The following is a 9,335-nucleotide window of genomic DNA, read 5'->3' as shown; positions in this document are numbered from 1 at the left end:
CAACCCCGCCAAAGGATACACAACAACCACTACTCCTGCAACTCAAGACCATCTATTAGGAGAATTAAATTGAAAACGGAATTGATTTCATTGATTGGTGAGAAAAGTGTACAAAGACAATGATACAATATATATAGAGTGGTAAAGTCAGTTAAGACTAACTACCAACAATAATAACTAACTTCCTATAACTAATAACTAACATAACAAACATAACCACTAATCTAATAGGCCCCCTCAAGATGGATTGTAGAGATTCTTGGCATTCATCTTGGATAAAATGATGTGGAAGTGAGCAGGGAAGAGTGGCTTGGAGAGGTGTCTACTATGTTGGACTTGGAAGTGACATGATTCAGTTTGATGGTGCCTTTGTTGACCTTCTCACGGATGAGATGACAGTCGATCTACACATGTTTAGTACACTCATGGTAGACAGGGTTTTCAGAGATGTGTATTGCTGCATTGTTATCACAAAAGAGTGTTGATGGAAGCCTAGGTTGATGCCAAAATCATGAATTATAGAATGGAGCCAAGTGAGTTCACAAGTTACATTGGCCATTGCTCGATATTCTGCTTCAGCAAAAGAGCAAGATACTGTTTGTTGTTTCTTGGATTTCCAAGAGATGAGAGATTGTCCAAGGAAGACACAGTACCCCGAGATAGATCTCCTAGTGTCCAAACATGCCCCCTAATCTACATCAGCAAATGCTTGTAGCTATATTGGGTTAGGTGTTGAACGATAAAAGAAAAGGCCTTGACCATGGGTGCCTTTTAAGTATTGTAAGATTCGAGTGGCTGCTTGGAGATGTGGTTCTCTTTGGAGATATTGACTTAGTTTATTGACTGAAAAAGCAATATCAGACCGTGTTATTGTGAGATAGATTAGTTTGCCAATTAAGCTCCTGTATTGAGTTGGGTTGTCTAGGAGTTTTCCAGTTTCATTGTTGAGCTTTGTGTTAGGTTCCATTAGGGTAGTGACTGGTTTAGTGCCTAGGCAGCCAATTTCTTGGAGTAATTGTTACAAAAATTATGAACAATACGCAAGTGCACGTAATCAAGTAGTAAACTCACGCAGGTGAGGTCGAACCACAGGGAATTGAACTGAATACCACTAAATTAGACTTATGATTCTATTTGGTAGATAAATAATTTTGATAGATTTTGAAATAAAGAAAAACAAGAAAATTAAAGAAAGCAATAAAGGTGTTTAATCAAGGATGAGAAATTAGGGAAAAGAATCATGTTGATTTAATTACCCAGTTGTTAATACTAATTACTATTCTCTTTCTCAATGTGAATGACAGATTATAAAAATAAACCTGACTCTTTTCAGATCTTTTAGGTCCTAAATCACATGTTATCTAATCATCTCTGAGATAGATTAACATATATAAGCATTAAGCAATAATCTAAATGTCACAAAGGCTATGCAAATACTTTCGTTTCACATCAAAACCTAGTTTATCCAATTTTAGCATTCCCAATTCTCACTTTTCAGATTTTGAATTAAGATCATAGAACATGTAGAAGGTGATCAATCTTAAACATGTAATTAAACACAAATATGGATAAATTCACAATCAAGAAAGGAGAAATAGCAATTATCATTAACCAAAAGTAATTTCAATCAACATTCATCATCTCCCTAAATAGGAGTTTAGTTCATAAAATCCATAATAACATCCATAATCAAATCTAAAACAGAAATTAACATAGAAATCAAGAGTTTAAGAAAGAACTAGTTGGTGATTGCATTCCGGATCGCCACCATTCCTTCCTCTGCCTCCTTCTTTCACTTTTGGATCTAATTTCTGCCTCCCTTCCTTCTAAAACACAAGTCCCTTAAATAGAAATTAGGGTTGCTACCTCTAAAAAAGTTAAAAACTTGCAAAAAATCCTATGTTTCGCCCCTGGTCGCGACCACATAAAGCCTAGTCGCGACCATAGGCAAAATACGAAAAAAAACTTGCTGTCTGGCCTCCTAGTCGCGACCATGAAAAAAAGGTCGCGACCATGGAAAGTGGTGGTCGCGACTACTGAAGCAAAATTTGACAACTTCAGCATCTTTCAGTAAAATGTGTATAACTTTCACATACGAACTCCAAATAAGTTGATTCAAGATGCGTTGGAAAGAAGAAAAATAAATCTAAAACTTTTATGTTTTGACTTTTTCCAAAATCTGACCAAACATAATCAAATTTAAGCTTGAAGTTTTAGTTTTATTTTCTTACAGAATTTTCTCTATTCTATAGATTGTTATTTTCCGAAATTTGATCACTTTATACATTCCAAGTGTGAAACCTGAAACCAAAGAAAACAAGCATAATTCTATTCCAAAAAGAATAACAAAGAAGGAAAACAACTATAAAAAGTGACCCAAAACGTAGGCTAAAAATATCCTAACAAATTCCCCCAAACTAGATTCTTACTCGCCCTCGAGTAAGACTAAGACTAACACTAAAAACTCGATTAACTAAGCTATCAGATAATTATATTACTGCTGGCTCATGTGAAATTTCCTTCAATTAACTAAACTAGATTTTCAATTCTAAAAACTCTAACAATTAATTAGGATGCTCATTTTATCACACAATGCAGAGATACAAACCAACTTCAGTATCGAAATAATGTCATAATGGTTTCACTCCATCAAACTAGTTCACAAACCAATAGCTAATATGCTTGCATGCTTACCTCTCTCCACTAATGTTGACAACATTCTTTTCAGAATCAAAAGGACTTTTTAGGTGAGAATTTTACGGCTTAGATATTCGGAAAAAACAAGACATTTTTGGCTAAAGATATCATAAGCACAAAAGAACCCACAGGCTTCTCATAATTTTAAAATTGCCCGAAGTGTTCCCACAACTAACCATGATTGAGATTTTTCTACTTTTTTTTCAATCATTAGACATCACTGAAATTTTCTTTTATTTCTGAGTTTTTTTCATTCTTTCTTTTTTCAAGTGATGCCGAGTTACAATTCTTTCTTTTTTTTCACATGTTTCTCAATCACGCAAGATTTTTTTTTCTTTCTTCAATACTTCCAAAAACTATATATTTCACTCCCCCAAACTTATTGTAAGGCTTATGATACCATTCAAAATGTAATGAGGACAAAAACAACAGTGTGGATACATCTTTTAGTTCAATGGGTGAAGAAACAAAACAGGTTTAGGCTCAAAAGGGTTCACTAAGGATATTCTTTTTATGGTAGGCTTGAAAGGCTCAAACTATCCAAACAAACTGCCTAAATCATGTTCCTATTAAATGTTGTCAAGGATTTTGCCTCAAAAGAATAAGACATGCAAGTTCTAAGCTATTCAATCAATCTTACCACAAACCACAGTAAAACAATTATAACATATTTCACAGATCATCAAATTGCATTCATACACAGGTTTCACAAGCATCCAAACTAATCCAAAGAGTTAAAAGAATTAAGCACACTATTTCAAAATTTCAGGACATATCACAATTAACAGCAGCACACCTTCAGTTTATTTAATCGACTAACAACTAAATAAAAAGACTAAACTAAAGCAAAATAACTAAAAAGAACAGAATAACTAAAACAATTAAAAAAAATTTATAAGTCCCCTCCCCCAAACTTAGAATACACATTGTCCCCAATGTGTCATGCAAAACAAGGAAAGGGAGACTTACCTGCACCCCCATCAGAAGGGGTTGAACCTCAATACTGCTTCAAATTGGATCAAGTCCACCCCTTGCATCCAAAAGAGCCCTCGTATCGAGTGAAGAAAATTGACCTCCAATATTGTTAATTTTAGAGTTTTGCACAAGAGTAAGTTCACCTTCAGAACTACCACACATCAATCTTTTCCAACGACGCCTAATTGTTCGAAGTTGCTCTTTAGGCTTTACTCTCTTATTATTAGCTTTAACAAAAAAACCCTTCACCATCTCAATCTTGCAACAAGTAGGAATGTCGGTTGGAGCAAAAACATTAAAATTGACCTCTTCATCTTGCACTCGCAACTTTAACTCCCCCTTTTGAACATCTATTAATGCTCGCCCCGTGGCTAAGAATGGTCTTCCCAAAATAATAGGAATAGTTGAATCTTCCTCCATATCAAGAATTAGGAAATCAGTAGGAAAGATAAACTTACCAACCTTCACTAGTACATCTTCAATTATCCCACGAGGATGAGTCAAAGAACGATCCGCCAGTTGTAAAGTCACTGTTGTGGGCTTTGCTTTTCCCAATCCTAGCCTTTTGAAGATAGACAAGGGCATTAGATTAATGCTTGCTCCCAGATCACATAGAGCTTTAGTTTCCACCGAACCCCCTATAGAGCATGGAATATTGAAACTACCCGGATCTTTAAGCTTGGGCGGTAGTTTTTTCTGCAAAATTGCACTGCACTCCTCAGTGAGTGCCACTGTCGAATTCTTCCAACTTCCTTTTCTTAGCTAAAATTTCTTTCATGAACTTTAGGTAAGTTGGCATTTGCTCCAAGGCCTCCGCAAATGGAATGTTAATGTGCAGTTTCCTGAATATTTCAAGAAATTTTGAGAACTGCTTGTCGAGGTTGTTCTTGCGGAGTCTTTGAGGGTAAAGAATTTTAATATGGTGATCTATGTTGATTGGAGGCGAAGCTTCTTTCGGTGCAAGACCCTCAGAAGTGTTCTTTTCCTTTGGTGCTCGTGTCTGTGCCTGTTGATCCTGAACCCCATCTTCAACTGGTTGCTTGCCACTAGGTCCCTTAAAACTCTTTCCACTCCTCAAGGAAATTGCTTTACATTGCTCTTTTCCTTTTTGCCTCACTAGTGCTAGGTGAATTTCCTTGAGCTTGTTTTGCCACTTGAGTAGCCAATTGTTCCATCTGAGTTTCTAGAGTTTTAATAGAGGCTTTAGTCTCCATCATGAATTGGAGCAATAAGTCAGCTTGGATATTTAAGCCTCCACTAGGACTTTGTTGTTGCAGTTGTTGTTGGTTTTGTTGGGGCTGATTTCTCTGCTGGTAAAACCCCTGTTGGTTGTGCCCATAATTATTGTTTTGAGAATAGTTCCCAATGGCTTTTGCTTGATCCATTGGTAAACTATTCACATCCACCGGGCATGTGTCATATGTGTGAGGCCCCCCACATAGCTCACAAGTAACTTGAGCCTGTTTCACCTGAGTAGTCATCAACTTCATTAGGGCCTCCACTTGGGCTATCAACTTGGTGATGGCGTCTACCTCGTGCATACCAGCAACTTTCTTCGTTTGCCTTCTTTCAGTTGGCCATTGTTGGTTATTCATGGCCATTTCTTCGAGCAGATCATAGGCCTCGTTTACACTTTTTCTCATAAATGTCCCACCAACTGCGACATCTATGATCGTTCTGGTATTACCAATCAGCCCGTTGTAGAAGTTGTGGACCAACATCCACTTTTCGATCCCATGGTGTGGACATTTTCTGATGAGATCCTTGAACCTCTCCCAAGCCTCATAGAGAGATTCACTATCCAGCTGACAAAAATTATTAATTTCACCTCGCAGCTTGGCAGCTTTTGCTGGAGGAAAAAACTTGGACAAGAACTTTGTCGCCAAATCAGTCCATGTAGCAATGGAGTTGGGTGGCAAGGAGATCAACCAACTCTTAGCTCGCTCTCTCAGCGAGAATGGGAAAAGTCTCAAGCTGATGGCATCATCACTAACTCCATTGACTTTGAAAGTTTGACATAACTCCATGAAATTTAACAAGTGCAGATTAGGGTCTTCAGAGGGCAATCCACCGAACTGAACTGTGGATTGCACCATTTGGAGTATGGCTGGCTTTATCTCAAAGTTGTTTGCATCTACGGCAGGTGGTCTTATGCAAGACTGGACCCCGTAAGAGTTGGAAGAATGTAGTCTCTAAGGCTGCGGCCATTAGCTTGATCTTCAACGACACCTCCATTATTACCGTTGTTGCCTCCATTATTACCGCCATTAGCATTCTCAGCCATGATTTCTTGTGTTTCAGCAGTTGCTGAAACTCTTTCTTGCCTCTTGTTTCTTCTGTTTCTTGTACAGGTCTTTGCAATTTCAGGATCAACCGGCAATATGACACCTTGTCCTTGACGTCGCATACACCTCCAATGCCTGAAATAAGACAATCTAAGAGAAACAGATTAGCAATAAGCAAGAAAAATTAACCAAAGTAGAATTTAATCTAATTTTTTGCAATATCAATTTTTAAATAATTCCCCGGCAACGGCGCCAAAAACTTGTTAAGAAAATTATGAACAATACGCAAGTGCACGTAATCAAGTAGTAAACTCACGCAGATGAGGTCAAACCACAGGGAATTGAACTGAATACCACTAAATTAGACTTATGATTCTATTTGGTAGATAAATAATTTTGATAGATTTTGAAATAAAGAAAAACAAGAAAATTAAAGAAAGCAATAAAGGTGTTTAATCAAGGATGAGAAATTAGGGAAAAGAATCATGTTGATTTAATTACCTAGTTGTTAATATTAATTACTATTCTCTTTCTCAATGTGAATGACAGATTATAAAAATAAACCTAACTCTTTTCAGATCTTTTAGGTCCTAAATCACATGTTATCTAATCATCTCTGAGATAGATTAACATATAATCAGCATTAAGCAATAATCTAAATGTCACAAAGGCTATGCAAATACTTTCGTTTCACATCAAAACCTAGTTTATCCAATTTTAGCATTCCCAATTCTCACTTTTCAGATTTTGAATTAGGATCATAGAACATGTAGAAGGTGATCAATCTTAAACATGTAATTAAACACAAATATGGATAAATTTACAATCAAGAAAGGAGAAATAGCAATTATCATTAACCAAAAGTAACTTCAATCAACATTCATCATCTCCCTAAATAGGAGTTTAGTTCATAAAATCCATAATAACATCCATAATCAAATCTAAAACAGAAATTAACATAGAAATCAAGAGTTTAAGAAAGAACTAGTTGGTGATTGTTGGATTTTGTGCCCTAGATAAAACCCATTACAATTTTATTAGTTATCAATTGAGAATTTTGAAGTGATTTATGTTTATGGTTTAATATATATATTTAATATATGCGCAAAATCAGTTAACTCCAGAACATATAGTTATTCACAATTACAGTATTGTCAATACAGTGGAATGTGATTGTGATTATATGGTTCAAAAGATTTGGTCCATGTTCATCAGTGTTTTGGATTTACACTGATGTGATAATCAGCGATAAAGTATACTTACACTTGGAGTAAGTGTTATGTTCTTTCCAGGACATTGGTAAAGTATACTAGTTTTGAATGTGTGGAGTATACATTGGACTGGACCGATATTGAACTTAGGTCAAAGATATTATAAACTTACCGTTGTATCTTTTCAAGTCAATATCAGAAGTTGATCTTAGATTAAGAGAATCTAAATCCTGATATGCTTAGGCTCAATCTCAGGAGTGCTATTCATGTTCTTTGATTTATTAGTTAAGCCTACTTTTGGGTCAGGGTGATACGTATATTTTGGTAACATGATAGCATAACTGAGTGGGAGTGCTGAACATAAATATGGAATCCATAGCTTCTACAGGTGTATAGAAGTAAAGTGATGATTCCCTTCGAGCTATCACTAAAACATCATTTACAGGTAACTAAGTGTTTTAAGGGGCAAAATACATTGAGGGGTGTAAACGGTAAATTAGTCCCGTCTCGATGTAAATCATCTATATAGAGGATCTTTTAATCACATTAAGATTATAACAATGGTTAAATGAGATAGCATATTGATATCGTGAAACATATAATATGCTCTATATAAGTCTGAGAGTGCAATTCCAAGTTCTAAGAGTGGATTCAACAAGGAATTAATAAGTTAGGGATTCACTTGGTAAATCGGTTCAACTTATTGGAAGCTCAGCATATAGATCCATGGTCCCCATTCTAGTTGAGACTATACTGTTTGTAAGACTCTATAATTGATTTATGATTAATCAATTATAATTCTAAAAGTTAGACTATGTCTAATTTGTGAATTCTCACAGTTTAAGAATGAAATTGTAAATAAAAGGGTTTCTAGGTCTAATTATTAATTGAGAGACTTTGGATGTCTAATTAATAATTATTTTAAATGACAATATTATTTAATAATCTATTTTAGTTATTAAATAATTAGTTTTGGCATTTAAATGGTTAGAATTGGAAAAATGGCATTTTTGGAGAAATAGAAGTAAAATTGAGGAAACTGCAAAATCCATGTGAGGCCCATACACACCATGGCCGGCCACATGCTTGCATGTTTCCCAATTATTATTTTCAATTTTAATTGCCATGTAATTGCTAATCAAAGCCTAGCAATAATAGGAAAGTGGTGGATCACACTAAATAAGGCAGTTAATCAATTACACAGTAAAAGAGGAAACTGCTTATTTGGAAAGTTGTGCTCTCCCTTCTCCCTATATATAGCAGCCCTTATTCTCTTCTCTTGTATGCTTGATAACCCACGAAAATAAGAGAGAAAAGAAGAGAGAAAATTTCGAATCCCTTGTGAGAGAGAAGTGCCCACACACATCACTCAGTACCTCAATCATAGTTTGGAAGACTGTGAAGGATCACATCCAACTGAAGGAGAATCGGGCTCAGATCTTGATTATACTCTGCTACAGACAGGAATCAAGGGTTAGAGATCTGAGTGGAAGGAGACACTTAATTCCGCTGCCATCACTGTAAGTTATTCTTAACTTTTATGTGTTTTGTTTATCGTTTTAGAAGTTCATATTTAGGTTGTTAAATCAACATAGTAGATCTAAGATCCTGGTAAAATTAATTCCAACAGTGATTGCATTCTGGATCGCCACCACTGCTTCCTCTGCCTCCTTCTTTCACTTTTGGATCCAATTTAGTATGGAGGGGCAAAATGGTCTTTTTGCCCCAATGACTTTTTGTCTTTTAGTGACTTTATTATTTGAAAAATAAATGTTTATTTGTTGGTTATTTGGCTGAAATGGGTTTATGCTAGGTGTCATTATTCATTTTTCATTTTACAAAAAAATCATAAGTTAGAAAAGTTAGAAATTTTTCAAAGAAAAGCTCTCAAGCTCTCTCTCTCTTTTCCTCTCTTGTTCTCTCGGCTGAGGGGTGTTCAAGGGCTGGAATTTTTGATTTCAAAGCTAATTTTTCCTCAATCTAAGTGTTCTTCAAATTCTTGGTAAAGTTCCTAAACCTTTCTTTTTGTAATTTTAGAAAAAATGATGAGAATATGTTGATGCATGCTTAATTGTTAGTTGCTGTGGCTGCTGTAAGTTGTCTTGATTTCTATAGTCTAAAGCTTGTTAGATTAGGGTTACTTAGGTGGTTTTGAAAGCATGTTAGA

The 9,335-nt window shown here is 35.6% G+C and overlaps 1 non-coding gene across 1 annotated transcript; it reads left to right on the top strand.

Moving 5' to 3' along the window:
* The first annotated feature begins 5,403 nt into the window (after window positions 1-5,403).
* LOC115718191 (small nucleolar RNA R71) lies at window positions 5,404-5,510 on the top strand. The gene has a single exon (XR_004011776.2). It is a non-coding gene; the product is annotated as a small nucleolar RNA R71 (small nucleolar RNA).
* The last annotated feature ends 3,825 nt before the right edge of the window (window positions 5,511-9,335 follow it).

Source organism: Cannabis sativa, chromosome 2, assembly GCF_029168945.1.
Source record: "Cannabis sativa cultivar Pink pepper isolate KNU-18-1 chromosome 2, ASM2916894v1, whole genome shotgun sequence".
Taxonomy (NCBI): domain Eukaryota; kingdom Viridiplantae; phylum Streptophyta; class Magnoliopsida; order Rosales; family Cannabaceae; genus Cannabis; species Cannabis sativa.
This window is presented reverse-complemented; position numbering and strand designations above follow the sequence as displayed.